Raw genomic sequence first — 16418 nt, forward strand, 5'->3', positions numbered from 1 at the left:
TTACTCCCTGCCAGGCACTGGGCTAAGTTCCTTAACTCTTAATCTGTATTCAAATTCTAGGAAAGAAGAGTTGTTTGTATTTTATGATTTGTCATAAAAATAGAAAAAGTCTCAAGTTCGCCTAGCTTCATTCCACAGATTTGGAAGGTTCTGGAGGGCCGGCTCCCTCTGACATGCCTTGCTGCCACTCTGGGAACCAGAATCGCGGGTGGAGACTCTGGCCCAAGTCCCCACTACTCAGAAAAGTGCTGAGGCCTGAGTCTTCTCAGCCAGGGCAGAATTCCTGGGGCTTGGCCACAAGGACAGGGCGAATGGATTCGGGCAGGAATTTCGTCTGTCTCCTTCTTTGTTTTTAAAAGAAATAGCCATGGCCTAAATTAGGTTGAACCCAGTATTATCTGGTTTTCTTCAAAGGCGAGCGAAGATGAGCTGCTGTTCTCTGGTTGTGCGGGACTGTCTGGGGAGCGGGGCTTTCTGGGGGAGCCTGTGCTCGGCTCAGACCAGAGGCAGTTGTCAGCAGGGCCATTCCTACACGGGATGAGCTTAACAGATGTAAGTGCATCGGCCTGAGAGCTTCTGCTGGCAGTTTATCCTCTGGAGCATGGCTGTACCCTCAACCTGGATTTTTCTAACAGTCAACAAATCAAAAAATGACCAAAGGTGATAATGGGGACCAAGTTCAGGCTCCAACCCTTTCTGCAGGGCACCTTGCCCCGGGACTAGCCCCACAGCACAACACTTGACCACTCCTTAGCTTTCTAGCTTTTTCTTTATGCTCCACTTCTTAGGAACTGCAGAGTCTCCTGGATTTGAGGCCAGAGGACTTGGACGCAGGTCCCGCTCTGCCACATTCGGCCAGTGTGACCTGAAATTAAGTCATGAACTCTTTCTGGTCCTCAGTTTACCCACAGGCAAATTAGGTCTAAAAATTAGGTTCTGTTTTGATTTGCTGACTATTTTTTTTTTAAAAAGACAGTTTGGAGAAACAGCAGTTAATCCTGTCACAGAGACTGGGTCACCCTCCTTCCCACCAAGGTGTAGTGTCTGTGAAAGCCAACACAGCGTTTGGATTTTTGCGACGTCAAGGCACTAGAATGGCAGCGTTACTCAGCTATCAGCATCACGGAGCTTAGCTGGGGCACTTCTCTGGGCAGGAGCAAGGGGGGAACCTTTCAAAATTACACCACACAGGGGTCCCCTGACCTACATAAAACGAGTCAGCACCCCCTGGGGCCGGCCATTTGGAGCCCCTCGGATCACGTGGCAGAATTAGGCATGGTTTATGGTTCTTTTCAGGGAGCTGGATTCTCCAAGAATGGTGTAAATGTCAGTTTCATGAAAATCCATTCTAAGAGCCCCGATCAGCTTCTCAATCATCTGCTCCCCCTTTTCCTCCTCGCTCTCCCAGAGCGCCTGAGGCTCTTCTGAGATCAGAGAGCATAATTACCAATGAACTGGGGCTCTGGGGATGGCTTACAGCTTAATTAGCTCCTGTCCCCACACTGTCTCCGTTCCTCAGCCTCACGCTTGGGGCAGGAGTCCTGACTGGTGGAGAATTCAGAGCAGGAGCGTCCTGGCTTGTTAACCTGCTCTCCCTGGTGCTTCCTGATGCTCACATCCAGGCTTCACTGCAATTAGGCCCAGCTGAGGAGAGGGAAGGGCCTCTGTGTGTGCATCCGGAGCTGGGGAGGGGTGCTCGTCTGGGCACCCCCGGAGGCAAGGCGCACAGCGGAATGTGGAGTGGCGGCTGCAGGAGCGCGCACCTGCCTGGCCCGGCCCAGGTCAGGCTGCAGGTGTGTTTCCGGGGGTGTCTGGCAGGGCGGGCATTGAAGACAGCTGGGGTGAATGGGACTCCTACGTACATAAAGAGCTGGGGAGGGATGGCAGAGATAAGGGCTGCGACAGCCCCTGGGCGGCAGAGCTGCTTTCCCAACTGGAGCCAGGGCCCCTAGAGAGGGCTTTGGGTCTTGCAACATCAAAAAGGAGCAACTGTACAATCACACTGGAGGGTCCCTCTTAAAGAGAAGAACAAACCCTGTGAGTTAATTTCTTGGTCCTCATGACTTTCAGGTGGCTTAAGGGTTGGGCTGTGACTGAGTTCCTGGCTCGAGGTAAATTGCTCTATGCTAAAGGGAGCTTACTCCCCTCGCTCCTGCGTAGGAGGAAGAATCCAGCTTGGAGGCGAAAAAGAGAAGCCATTAGCTAGGCACTGATGCCTGTCCAAGAAGATAATGGGAGAAGAGAAATGAGATGCCCCCTGCACCCCACCCCACCCCCCTCCACTCCCCAGCCAGGCAGGCCTGGCTCTAGAGGCACTGGGGTTGCTGAGGGCCCAGACCCTACAGAAGGGCTTAAGCCACACCCCCTCTCTCAACGGGAGGGAGTGAAAAGACAAAACTAAAATGAATATGTGTTGAATTTAACGTTTACAAAACATATGACATCGAAAAGTCAACCATCACTCTGCTGTATATAAAAATATATAAAAATGTGTGCCCGTATTAGCCAGGGATGTGTTTTAATCTGTTTGATAGAACACGGGATGGCTTCACCAAAAGCAAGTTCCCTAGGGGCCCACAAGCTCTGAACGAATGTCCACCCCCAACCCAGCCCTCACTGCCCCGCCCCCATCCCCCTGCCAAAGAAACAAGAGACAGGAAAAAGCATGAGCCTTTTTTATCACAAAAGGGCTGAGGCCTCACAGTCCACGGCCCTGTGGCCTTAGAGGGATGCCCTGGACCAGAGCCTGGCCCTCACTTCTGGGGAAGAACTTTGTCAAGGATCCCCAGGGCTCCCACCATGAGGTTTCCATACACCTGCCTTCCCGGGGAGGCCTGCGCTGCAGACCTGGGGCTTTTTCTTTAGGGAAGAAGATTAAGGGGGAGAGTCCGAGTGAGCCAGAGATAACTCTCCATCCATCTCCTCTTATCTCAGAGCAGTAATTCTCTGCCTTGCTCTCGCTCCTGCGCCAGGAATGTCCTTTGTGCCTCTACTGCTCTGAACCAGGCTGCATTTTTGTTACTTTGTTAGGGAAAGATTGCTTCTGTGCACAGGGGGAAGCCAGAGTGACTAGCTGGCTCGCCCTATTTATATTTTAAACAGGCATTGACTGCCTGCCGACCACATGCCTAGCAGGTGCTATTTTTAAGGTGCTCAGAGGCCCGGCAGGGGAGACAATTATAGCACAAGAAGGAACCTTTCCAGAGCAGGGGCTTACAAGGTGTTTCAAGGCCTGGGGAACCCGGGGGTCCTTCTAGCTGAAGGTGGGGAGACCACACAGAGGAAGTGACTGCCGGGCTGGGCCTCTGACCACGATGCGGTGTCCCTAGGTCCTAGCCTGAGAGAATGGGGACGAGGGGTCGGGGACGGGGATGTGGGGCAGGGGGCGCAGGCTGGAGAGGTGGGTTGTGAACCGAGGTGGGGACCCCGTAGGCTGCCCCAGCAATTGGGAGAGTATCGCCCGGTCTAAGGGAGCTACAGAAGGAATCCAACAAGGGAACATGGTTTTGGTTTCTGTGCTGCAGGGTACAGGCTGAAGGGACAAGAAAAGGGCATCCTCTTCCTCTGACTGCTTCTCAGTAACATCACTACTTGTCCACCACCGCTGTAAATGGGTCACACGCTGTGCTATCCTTCCACTGCCCCCCATGGCTCCCTTTGGAGCTTTTCTGCCTACAAGCAAGTGATGTTTCCATGAAAGCTCCAGCTGGGTTTGGACCTAGATGCAGAGCCAATCAGAAAGCGCCCGGCCTTGCTGCCGGAGGTGTGGTCTAGGTACCAGCGACTTCGGCCTCCCACGGGAGCTTGTGCGACATGCAGAACCTCAGGCCCTGCCCTAGACCCCCTGCGTCTGATTTCTCCAGCTCATCAGAGCCATGTGACTTCCTGAGTGTTCCCAGACCAAGAGTGGCCACTGTCTGGGGCTATGTGGCCTCAGGGATGGACCCTTCCACTCCCAGGCTCAGGCCATGGAGGGCAGGGCAGGAGCAAGGGCAGGGATTCTCTCCAGGGGCCAAGCAAGGCTTCAGCTTCAGGTTTTTCAATACTCCAGGCAGGAGGCCAGCCAGAAGGGGCTCAATCACTCTCAGGCCCACGGCGTCAGGCGCATAGTCAAGAAACAAAACAAGCCGGGAATGCGGGTGAGCTCATGCCTACGTGGAGCGGCGGGAATTCATGCTTGGACACGTTACGTGTGTCTCAGCGACGAGGCAGGCTGCACAGGTGGAGTCATGCGCCTGTACCTGTCAGCACGCACATTATCCACGATTATCTGGGTTTTCTTTCCATTTGGCCTCAGAGAAGGAACCACCACACAAAGAGTTTAGCAGAGCGCAGTCACTGGCCTTGCACTTGGATAGAACAGTATCCAGAGATGCAAAGAATAACCAGTTTAACGTGTGTGTGTGTGTGTGTGTGCGCGCGTGTGTGTACACGGGGGGGGGGGGGTGGGGAGGGGCTGCTGAAATCTGACACTGACGCACCTTGTTGAAGGGGAACTTGCGGAAAAGCTCTCTCGGCTTTTCTGCAGGTCTCGGCGTGAGAAAAGCTTCTCATCTCGATTAGGGCCTTGAGCATTTGAAAATAATAAAAAGGAAAAGTTTTGAATTAAAATTTATGGTTGAGCCTGCCTGTCTGGGAGGAGCTGGCTTAGCGGGCAAAGCTGACGCCAGCCAGGCTGCAGGGGCTGGGAGAAATTGGACACCAGCGTCCCTGTAAGTGAGGGGGGACAGCTCTCCCCGTGGACTGGCCTGGTGGCTCCCCTTGGCCAGCCACTCCCAGCCCTGGCAGCACCCCGGACACATTTGTGGGAGTGTTTCAACAATGCTGAGGCCTGCGCCACACTGCAGACAAAGCCAATCTGATTTTCTGAAGGTGGGGCCCACTCACAGAAATCTTTTTAAGGATCTCCAGTTGATTTTAATGTGACACTGGGGTTGAAAGCCACCGAAAACTCCAGAGCTGGTGGAAAGGGAATGGGGGTCCCAGTTTCTGCTGGGGGGTCAGTGGTACCTGCCTCAGTGGGTGCAGGAGGAATGATTTTAGCATTCAGCTCTTGGGGAGTTTTATCCGTCTAGACAGGGCCCACAATCAATAGGGAGGGTGAGTCTGCCAGAGTCACCTGCAGGCGTGCGTATCGACCCAGCCGCCACCCCCACCCCTCCTTGCCCGTGAGCAACACGAACACTTCCGACTTCCCCGTGGGCAGCACTTTTCGAAGAACCTGAACGTCCACGATCTTATTTGAACCTGGGCACAGGTTTTCCACCGACGCTGTCACAAATCAGCGCGCAGGTAGTCCACGTGCCTGAAGCAACACGAACCTCACAGATCCGCAGGTCGGACCTCCCGTGCAGTTCTCTGGGCTGTGCTCCTTGTGGAGGCTCCTGGGAGAATCCATTCCTTTCCTTTTCCAGCTTCTAGGGGTGCCCACACTTCTTGGCTCGTGGTCCCTCCCTCAGCTCACTCTGATGTCTGCTTGTCTCCCAGCTCCTTCTGGTGCCTTCCCTCATCTCTCCCTCATCTAAGAAACCTTGTGATTCCGCTGGGCCCTCCAGAAAACTCTGAGTGCTAGGATGTTAACATCTTTGCCGGAGTAGGGGTGTCATGCCAACATTCTATCTCCCACACCCTGACAACAGCCACGTGAGTCAGAGGTGCGTTATTACTACCCTGAGACCCTGAGACAGAAAACTGACACGCAGAGACAGGCGGCTCCTAGGCAGTCAGGATGGAATACAGCTCCCTGCCTCGTCACCACGGCATCCAGCAGCCCCCTCCTGGGATGATCGCCCATCTGATCCTCCAGCCATGGACCTCTTTCTTCTTTCCATAAAGTCCCAGGGGGCCCCTCATGTCCTCCCACGGGGCTGGTTTTTCCCGCGCCTTTATGTCAGACGGCTTCATGGACACCTGGCAACTGACATGAAACTGTGTCACAGTGAAACCCACTGCTACAACCAGGTCAGACACACAGCCCAGCGGGGCCCAGGGAGTCGGGTTCTCCCTCTGGGCTGGTGCACACGCTTCCTGGCTTCTTGGAGCCCCTTGACTAGGTCTGTATACGCTCGTGACCCAGCACACCGCTCCCCTGCGGCGTTTGTCAGAGTGCCACCGACATTTATCTGCTTGTGTATTTAATCTCGGTCTTTCTCTCCCACCGGTGAGCTCCATGAGGACAGAGAGCATGTTTGCTTTCGCTCACCAGTGCCTGGTAGAGTGTATGGCGTTTAGGGGACGTTTAACAGAAACCTGTCAAGTGAAGGCACGTTCGCCAGAGTCTCAGGCTCACAGACTGTAAGAACCCCTTTGCCTTCTAGAAGCTACGGTTGATGGTACTAATGTTCCCATCTACTGCCTCCCCTGAAAGAACCAACCATCCCCATTCATTGACACGTGACCCCAGGGGATACTTCCCTGTCCCACTTCCAGGCTTGGCTCTGTGGCTGGCTTTGGCCAATGGAGTATGAATGGATGTTTGAGCAGCTTTAAGGGCGGTTACATGGCTTAGCTCTGCCCCTTGCACTTTTCCCTTTGCCAAGAGAACGCAGTATCCTCACTATGGGCTGCTCCCTCTCAGAACGTGTCCCCGGATGAGAAGGGGCAAGGAGTAGAACAGTGTGGCCCCCTTGCAGCTCTCACCTTGAGTGAGATTGAAGCTCTTGTTGCTGGAAACCAGTAAAATTGGGGGATCTTTGTTACCGCAGCATAACTTAACAAACTCTGACAATTATACATGTCTTTACTGATGTCTCAGGGCACATCCAGCTTTCCTTCCTCCCAAATGGAGACCATGGTTCTGCCAACTACAAACTGTGTGATCTTGAAAAAGTTACAAAACAACTTTCAGCCTTAAATTTCTACACCAATAGATAAAGTTTCTCCCCAACATCATGATGAGCGATTCTAAAGAGCCAGCCCATCATCTGACACTTGAACTCTTTATACATTGTCTTTGCACATGGCAGTATGGTACCAGAGAGGTCACTCCAGTTTTTGAGTCCAATAGCTATGTGTTCTTGGGCAAATTGTTTTTCTCTCTCTTCTTACTTATAAAGGTCTTCTTATGTGTGAAAGGAGAACGTATCACACAGCGTTGGAGTATGTCTTCTTGCTCATGATAGATGCTCAGTCAGTCTAAGTGTCTGCCCCTTTCTCTTATTTTCTTGATCAAATTGAGCGCTTTGAGGTGTAGTTCTTTGCACCTCTTGTGCCCTGAATCTGGGTGCTCCCATAGGTAGTGGGTAATAAAATCCCTTAATAAAAACCCTCAAAGGAATGTTTTGGTGTTCACGTTCACTGCAGCGTTATTCACAACAGTCCTAGAGTGGAAGCAACCAAGTGTCCAACAAGTGATGACTGGACAAACAAAATGAGGCGTGTCCATACAGCAAAATACTGGTTCATGTTCGCCCTTGGATGAACTGAAAACACTGTGCTAAATGAAGGAAGAAAGTCACAAACAGCCACGTACTGTCTTCTTCTGTTTATATCAAATGCCCGTATTAGGCAAGTCCATAGAGACAGAAAGTAGATTAGTGGTTAGCTATCTACTGGGAGGCTGGAAAGAATGGAGGGGTTGGGAGGGGGTGATAGCTAATGGTTTTTTGTGGGGGATGATGAAAATCTTTTGAAGTTAGTGGTGATAATTGCACAACTTTGGAAACATACTACAGATTGTATACTTAAAAGGGGTTATAGGGTGTAGGAATTACATCTTAGTATATATTTTTTAAAAAGAGCCACCAGAGGGATGCAAAGGAATGAGTCACCGGTGGTTGATGGCTCAGATGGGAGGGCACTGCCACACCCCTCCCTGTCCTCAGCCCTCCCAGTGTTATCTCCTAAATCTCTCCTCTTTTCTGCTGATGCCAAGTGCCCAAGCAAGGGGGACGTTATCTTGTTGAGATCAAAGGAGATTGAGATTTTTTGGAGATGATGTTATTCAAGAATTTAAGAGGAGCAGAGTGGGGTATAAAAATGTAAATGCTTAAAATATGAGTGAGTCAAAGATGGGAGTGTTCCAGAGTACAGATTCCTTGCTCTCTAATAGTCACAAGTCCAGGCCCACTCATGAGTCTTGAGTTCTTCCCACCCACTCAGCCCCGTCTAAGAAAACCAACCTGGAAGTCCCCTTTGGATGCTCTGGACAATTTCTTCCATTCCAGCTTCTCTCTCACTTTGAGCCTGAGCATCAGCTGGTCACGGTGTGATGGCAATGGTGGCAATTAGGTTGTTGGTCCTCTCAGTATAGAGTGCCACCTTCTCCCCCTCCAAACCCAGGGATCAAGGCATTGGTGAGTAGGTGGGTGGGAGAGAGCATGTATAGAGACCCTCAGCTCTTCCTCCAACCCCACCCCACCCCACCCCACCCCACCCCAGAAGGAGAGGGCTGCTTACTCACAGGGCTCCACAAACACTTGTTAATGGACCTATCACCCAGAGCCCAGAAAATTATCACTTTCCTTTGCTTCCCAGGAGAATATAGGTCCCTTACCCCATCTTCAGTCCACAGGGTCAAAGATGACCGAGTCAATTGTTAGAGTATCTTAGCAAAATGATGACAAATTACTCTGCCCTGCTTCTGCTTGGGGACTTTCAGATTTTAAGATCAAACCATTGTGTGCCAAGCCTCATCTCTGGTCTGAGTCCTCGTGGCCACGCTACAGGCCAAGCCCGCGCACAGGAGAGAGTGGGCTCTCTGGGTGCCATCACCCCATCGCTGGTGTGTGTGGAGGGGAGGTTCCCTTTCCTTGCCAGTCTCCCTTGCCTCAGAGGGGGCGCTGCCGTTATCTAGAGAGAGTTTGGAATATGAGAACATGACTTGTCCCTTTTTTTCAGAGCTTTAGAAGCTTATTTACAAAGCCCTCCAGTTCTTGGGTCGAAAGGGCTCACCACAAGCCCCAAGATATCCCCCCAAACGAGTCAATATTTATCACCCGGGGCTTCAGCTCAGGTGGCTTCCTGAGACTATTTGAGTTCCACTTAACTACTGTACATTGATCATCCGCGAGAGACCTTTTGCCCGCCGGCCCCTCTCTCTTTATTCTACTGCGCAATTGGGAATACACTTGACTTTCAAAGGCTCAACTTGTACCATTCAAAGGAAAAATGTCCACCTCATTTTTAAGCCCTATCTTGCTCCCCTGCAGTCTGAATAAACATTACTCAATAGCCCAAGTTACTTAAGCATCAATCATTTCCACTTCAAGGAGAAGGTAAAGGGAACAAAGACATAGAAGCACAAAAAGATTGAAATGTAACCTCCACCGCTGGGTGCTTGCCAAACGTGTTCAGATTAGTTCTTGAAAAAGAAGCCCCAGAGAACTGACGTTTACCTCAAGTTCACTGAAACCCTCTTTCTCTCAAGGATTGCACTTGAACACGAAGCAAGAATCCTGGAAGCCCTGGGCAGGTGGCAAGCTCAGCTGGTGCGTGAGTATTTGCTCCCTCTCTCCTCTTTGGAGTAATTTCCACACGCCTCCGACATTCCTTTTTTCTCTGGTGCCCCCTCCCTCGGACAGGCCCCTGACTCAGGCCTCTACCGCATTGCCTTCCAATAGCTCTCCCATTTCAAGAGCTCCTATGTCTCTCTCTTTTTCCTTCCTCCCTTCCCCTCTACCCATCCTCTGAAAAGAAATCACCCTCTGGAAAAATTGGCCTCGGAAATCTCCACCTTCTCTAATCTCATTGACTGATGGGAGCCGTGTTTGGCTCTGAGATGAGGAAGTTCTACTGTGTGGAACAGGGGGCAGGGGACAGTGGTTTCTCAGAACCCCTGCATGTGACTCATCTGCTTCTTGTTAACCATGAGGACTCCCCGAACCTCGACATCTCTACTGCATGGGGCTCTGGGAAGAGACCAGAGAATCTGTACGTTTAACAACCTTGCCAGGTGATCCTTCCACCTGGTGAAGGTGGGGATCCACTATGACTGAGGAGGGAGCATGGCTCTGGAGTCAGAAAAACCCTGGCTGTTTTCTGTGCTTTGCTCCTGACCAGTGGCATGATTTTTTAAATGACTTTATTGAAATATAATAGACACGCCATGCAATTCACCCACATACTTTGTATGTGCAATTCAATGGTTTCTAGTATATTCACAGAGTTGTACACACTATAATCAATTTTATAACATTGTTATTACCCCAAAAGAGAAACCCTGTATCCATTAGCAGTCACCCTCCCTTTATTCTTAACCCTTCAGCCCTAAGTAACCTCTAATCTGCTTTCTGCCTATGGATTTGCCTATTCTAGAATGCCATATCAATGGAATCATACAGCAGGCAGCTGTTTGTGTCTGGGTTCTTTCACTTAGCATAATGTTTTCAAGTTTCATCCATATTGTAGTCTGTGAGTACTTCACTCTTTTTTATGGCTGAGTAATATTCCATTGTATGGATATACCATTTTTATTTATCCATTCATCTGTTGATGGGCATTTGGGTTGTGTCCAGAGTTTTTGGCTGTTATGAATAAAGTTGCTAAGAATCTTTGTGCCCAAGTTTTTACATGGATGCATGCCTACATTTCTCTTGGATATCTACCTGGAAGTGGGATTTCTAGGTCATGTGGTAACTCCATGCATACTGTTTTGAGGAACTGTCATTATTTTCCAAAATGGCAGCACCATTTTACATTCCCACTCATACTGTATGAAGGCAACTTCCCCATATCCTTGCCTTGTTTTGCCCATCTTTCATTCTTATTACAACCATCCTAGTGTTTGTGAAGAGGCCTCTCATTGTGGGTTTGATGTACATTTCTCTAATGGCTAATGACGTTGAGCATCGTCTCACACACTTACTGGCCACCTGTGCATCTTCTTTGGAGAAGTGCATGGTCTGGGAAGGTATGTAATCCTCTGCTTCAGTTTCCTTGCCTGTAAAATGGAGGTGACTGGAAAGTGGTTAAATGAGGTGATGAAGCTGAAGTCCTTGATACACAGTAAGCATTCAGCAAAGGTTCCACACCATTGATGTGAGACACAGTAACCTAGCTAGGCTGGAACCATGATTCCCAGAATTCCCTTTCCTCTATAGTTCTGGGTTAAGATTGCTTAAGACTGAGCACAGGAGTCATCTGTGGGGACTTTGGAAGGTGCAAAGGGTGCAGTGGCCATTCATGCTCTGCAGGTCAGTATCAGGCACTGTGACCGTGCACATCAGTGGCCACTGCTCTGCTGACTCACTCTGTCAGCAGGGGCAGCTCTGTTGGTCCTGCTGGACCTCCTCCTTCAACTTCTCCAATGCCGGGCCGGGTGCCTGAGACTTCTGTGGCACAGGGCACAGTGTCTCTGGCAGGTCACCCATGCCATCAAGGTTGCACAGGAGACAGGTCTGGGTTCTAGTTCCCCCTTGGAGTCCAGCTGATCCTTGCTCTCCTCTGGTTCCCATCAGCCTTCTTTCCTTGCTGCTGCTCTGCTGACCCAGTCAACTTCAGACTCAACACCAGAGGCCACAGCCTTGCATAGAATTTCCCACCCGCTTCCAGACTGTGTATGGCCAGATTCCTATACTAAAATCCTGGTTCTCTACTTCTTAGTGAAGTAGAGCATGGCCCTACTTCTCTTAGTGAATCCTGTGCAATACAATTACCAAGGGCAGTTGTGGTGCATGCCCCTCTGGAGGAACCAGGCCCTGGGGCTCCTGAAAGGTGGTCTTCCCAGAGAAAGCAAATGTGGTCGCCTAAAGTTCTTCTCAGACCAGGACCCCCAGGGCTCCCCCGGCAGAAGGAGGTGGGGAATCTTTCACCTGCTCCTCCCGTTAGCTTCCTCTTAGTGCCGTAATAAATGACTACAAACTTTATGGCTTAATGAATAAAAATGTATTATCTTACAGTTCTTAAGGTTATAAGGCCAAAATGGGTCTCATTGGAGTAACACGATGGCGTTTCCTGGGCTGTGTTCCTTCTGGAGGCACTGGGGGAAGAATCTCTTTCCTTGCTTCTACCAGCTTCCAGGGGCCGCCTGCATTGTTTGGCTCATGGTCTCTTCCTCCATCTTCAAAGCAGTAGCATCTTCAAATCCCCCTCCCCCTCTCTCTGACCCTCCTACCTCCCTCTTATAAGGACTCTTGTAATTATATTATGCCAGCCTAGATAATTCAGGATCATCTCCACATCCTAAAATCCGTAACCACATCTGCTACGTCCCTTTTGCCATCTGAGGTAACATATTCATAGGTTCTGAGGATCAGGACTTGCATTCTTTGGGGGCTATTATTCTCCAGATCCACTCCGCTCGCCTCCACCACTCTGCTCGTTGCCCCCAGAGTCTGACCTGCAGGTGAACTGCACCTACTGGCTCTGTTGCCCTCTAGCCTCTGGTAGGATTCAACCAATGGGAAGGACCAGCAAAGATCAGAACACAGAGAAGAGTCCCTGGTTCCCTCCCCTGGGGGGTGTGGATGGGGCCTCCCTCCACCGAAGGGCACAGCACTGGATAGTCAGTCCTTTCTGCTTGGTGTCAGTCCCAGCTCTACCTGTCCCACCGTCTCTTCCTGCCCTCAGGCTTCGGGATGCTAACAGAGCCCCTGCCTGCCTGCCTGCCTGCCTGTCCCAAGGTCCTGCTCCATTCCTTGTGATTCCCTGAACTCTGCACATACCTCTTGAAAAATTTCTGGTCTGACATACGTATAACTGATAAAATCATGAAACTCTTAGGACATAACACAAGGGTGCATCTTCATGACCTTGGATTTATCAATGGATTCTCAGAAAGACAAAGCCCAATCAACAAAAGAAAAGCTAGATAAATTGGATTTCATCAAAAATTAAACACTTTTGGAATGAAATAATGCCATTTCCAGTAACACAGAGGGACCTAGAGATGATCATACTAAGTGAATTAAGTCAGACAGAGAAAGACCACTATCATGATGTCACTTACATGTGGGATCCAAAAAAAAAATGACACACATGAACTTATTTACAAAACAGAAACAGACTCACAGACATAGAGAACAAACTTACGGTTACCAAAGGGGAAGGTGCGGAGGGATAAATTGGGAGTATGGGATTAATAGATACACACTGTCATATATAAAATAGGTAGAAAACAAGGATTTACTGTATAGCATGGGAACTATATTCAATATCTTGTAATAAACTATAATGAAAAATAATATATATGTGACCCTGAATCACTATTCTAATACCAGAAACTAACACAACATTGCAAATAAAATATACATCAATTGAAAAAAATTAAACACTTGTCCAGCCAAGAAAACTAGTAATAGGGTGAAAAGACAACCCACAGAGTGGGAGAAAATGTTTGTAAATCATGAGTCTGAAAGGAGTCTAATATGTAAAGAACACTTATGACTCAATAGTAAAGACAAACAAACCAATTAATAAATAATTTAAAAATGGGCAAAGGACTTGAATAGGCATTTCTCCAAAGAAGACAGACAAATGGCCAAGCACATGAAAACATGCTCAACCTCCTTAGTCAACAGGGAGATGAAAATCAAAACACAAGGAGATACCACGTCACACACACTAGGATGGCAATAATCAAAAGGAAAAATGACAAGTACTGGTGACGACGCAGAGGAAGTGGCACCCTCACACACTGCTGGTGGGAATGTAAGATGGTGCAGCCACTGTGTGAAACAGCTGGGCGGTTCCTCAGGGAGTTAAACACAGGATTACCATATGATCCAGCAATTCTGCTCCTAGGTATATGCCAAAAAGAAAACAAGTGTTCAAATAAAACCTTGTACATGAATGTTTGTAAGCAGCGTTATTCACAATAGCCAAAAGGTGCAAAGAACTAAATGCACCTCAATGGATAAATGGATAAACAACATGTGATATATGCACACAGTGGAGTATTATTTGGCAATAAAAAGACTGAAGTCTTGATACGTGTTACAGCGTAGATGAACCTTGAAAAACTAAGTGAAAGCCAGACAGAAATGGCCATATATTGTAAGATTTCACTTATAGAAAAATGTCCAGAACAGGCAAATTCACAGAGACAGAAAGCAGATTAGCAGTTGTCAGGGACTCGGGGGAGGTGAGAATGGGGAGGGACTAACCCTAATGGATACATGGTTTCCTTTTGGGGTGATGAACATATCCTGGAGCTGGATAGTGGTGACAGTTGCAGAACACGGTAGATGAACTAAATGCCAATGAATCACACATTTTAAATTGGTTTAAGTAAGTTTTATGGTATATGTACAAAAATCCCTTTTTAAATTCCTTTCAATGTGCCCTATGCCTCCTGCCAGGACTAAGGCCCCAGCCTCTGGCAATTCCACCAAGGCACCATCACTCCTACGACTGGACCCAAATCTCAGCTGATCCCACATGTTATGGGAGAACCTGCTATTTACCTGTGGGAGGATCCTTCCTGTGAAAACATGTCTGCTTCTGGAAATGCAAATAAAGCCTCTGCAGCAGGGCCAGTTCGTCCCAGCAGCCTCTGCTGACCGGGGCACAGCATGGAGAACGGAGCAGGTGGTTTGAGGCACAGACTCCAGAAACTTCTTGAGCAATATTGGGGACATACCTGATGCCACCCCCCAGACACTTCTGACAGCTCCCCTGGGGAGCTGAGGACAGTCTGTTCTGCAGGGTTAGGGGTGAGTGACCAAGTGCTCTCAAACTAGCCCCGACCGTCTGCCCAGACGAATGGCTATTTTGCTATAGATGTGGCCTGGGCAGAATTAGAAGGTAGCCACTGGCCCGAGTCCAGCTTATCAGAAACCTCTGTCTTGTCTCCTAAGTCAGGTGGAACTCCTGAGCCCGGCCAGCTCCCCTCCCGCTCTCTCCACCCCTCAGGGATACGAGGCTGCAGCCTAACTTGGTTCCCCAGACACTGCCTTCTCAGTCACCCCTCCTTTCTGATCCTCACACTCAGAATCTACAGGAAAGCTCTCTCGTTTCATGAATGCTCAAGTTTAGGCCCATCTCCCCCAGTTTCTAACGTCCACCTCCTGCCCGTCACTCCATCCTGGCCCCCGTTGTCCTCCCTCACTGTCGTTTCTGACCTTAGTCAGTTGCATGTCTGTTTCCTTGCTCTCAGGCTGTGAGGCCAACCCTTCGTTCCATTACCCAGCTAACCTCCCAGCCAGCTCCAATATGTGAGCCGAAAACACCTGCTTTTAGACACTTTCCCAGCAGATAATTTGTGTCCACGGACTGCAAAAGAGCCAAGGCAAGGAGCCTTGGGAGGGGAGGGTTGTTCATTGTCCAGGACTGTTTATCACAATATGACACAAAGTTCAAGGTTGCTGCCAGCCAGGCTATTTCCCAATGTGCTGGAGGGCAGTACACTTCACATGCCTAGAGAGGTCTCCGATTTATGGGGCTTTAAGATCAAAACAAGGTCAGAGGGAAAACTGGCAGATGCACTGTGAGTCCAAAGTGATTTCAGCTAAAATAGGTAGAGAAGATGGAGGTCGTAGAAAAGGGAATTTCAGATTTAGTGTCTGATGTTCTAACTCCTAAAAATAGGCAGCTTCCCAGGCTGCAATCTTGGCTTTCTCTCGGCGTTGTCTCTTGTGGAACTCACTGTGCAGATGTTTCTGTGCTAAATTTCTACCTGACAGCTACAAATTCTCTGTTTGGAGTTGTGGTGCACTGCAAATGCAGTATATCTAAATGAACTCATTCATTCATTCGTTCATTCATTCATTCACTGTACTTCTCTCATCAGCATCGTCTCCAAACTTCTCGGCATCTTGGTTCCCCCATCCCTTCCGTTTCCCACTCCCAGCAGACCACAACCCCGGCTGCCTGCTAATGCCCACGGATTCTTGCGGGTTCTCTGGGCTCCAGTCTACCCTGGACCCAAAATCCAAATTCTCTGAAGCCCAGTCCCAAGCTAGCGGTCCCTGCTACAAGCCTTCAATTTATCATGACCATGAAAACTCTGTAACATTCATTCTGCATCCAGTATTTCTTGAATATTTATTACATGCTAGGCATTGTGTTAGGGGCTGGGATTATAACAGTGAACAAGACTCTTGGGGTTCATGATCCAACAGAGGAGACAAACATGAAATTGAACTACAGGGTGAAAAGTGCCATAATAGGGAGGGAAGTGGGGTGCGCTCTGGGGCCACAAATAAGGACACAGACCTCAGAATTCGTGGGTCAGGAAAGGCTCCCAGTACTTGAAGGATCGAGTCTAGATTCCTCAGTAAGGGTTCAAGGTTGTCCATATCTGGCCTGGATTCCCTCTCCTGGCCTTTAGACTCCTCAGATGTTCCATGAAGCACCCACAAAAAGCTCTGGCCTCTTTCCAAACAGACCAATACCCTCCTACTGCTAAACATTCCTTTTGTTCTTCTTTCTTCCTGGATTGTCCTGGCTCCTTACTGCTATATGTCAAATGACTACCGTGTCTTCAAGAGCCATAGAAACACCACCTCCTCCCTGAAGCCTTCCTTGGTGTTTTTTTTTTT

General features: G+C 49.2%; 1 long non-coding RNA gene across 1 annotated transcript; it reads left to right on the forward strand.

The window, feature by feature from the left end:
• Positions 1 to 1515: 1515 nt before the first annotated feature.
• Positions 1516 to 15655, forward strand: LOC140699862 (uncharacterized). Its single transcript, XR_012078119.1, has 3 exons — positions 1516 to 1793; positions 9368 to 9428; positions 14238 to 15655. It is a non-coding gene; the product is annotated as an uncharacterized lncRNA (long non-coding RNA).
• The last annotated feature ends 763 nt before the right edge of the window (positions 15656 to 16418 follow it).

The sequence above is a fragment of the Vicugna pacos genome, chromosome 11 (assembly GCF_048564905.1).
Source record: "Vicugna pacos chromosome 11, VicPac4, whole genome shotgun sequence".
NCBI lineage: Eukaryota > Metazoa > Chordata > Mammalia > Artiodactyla > Camelidae > Vicugna > Vicugna pacos.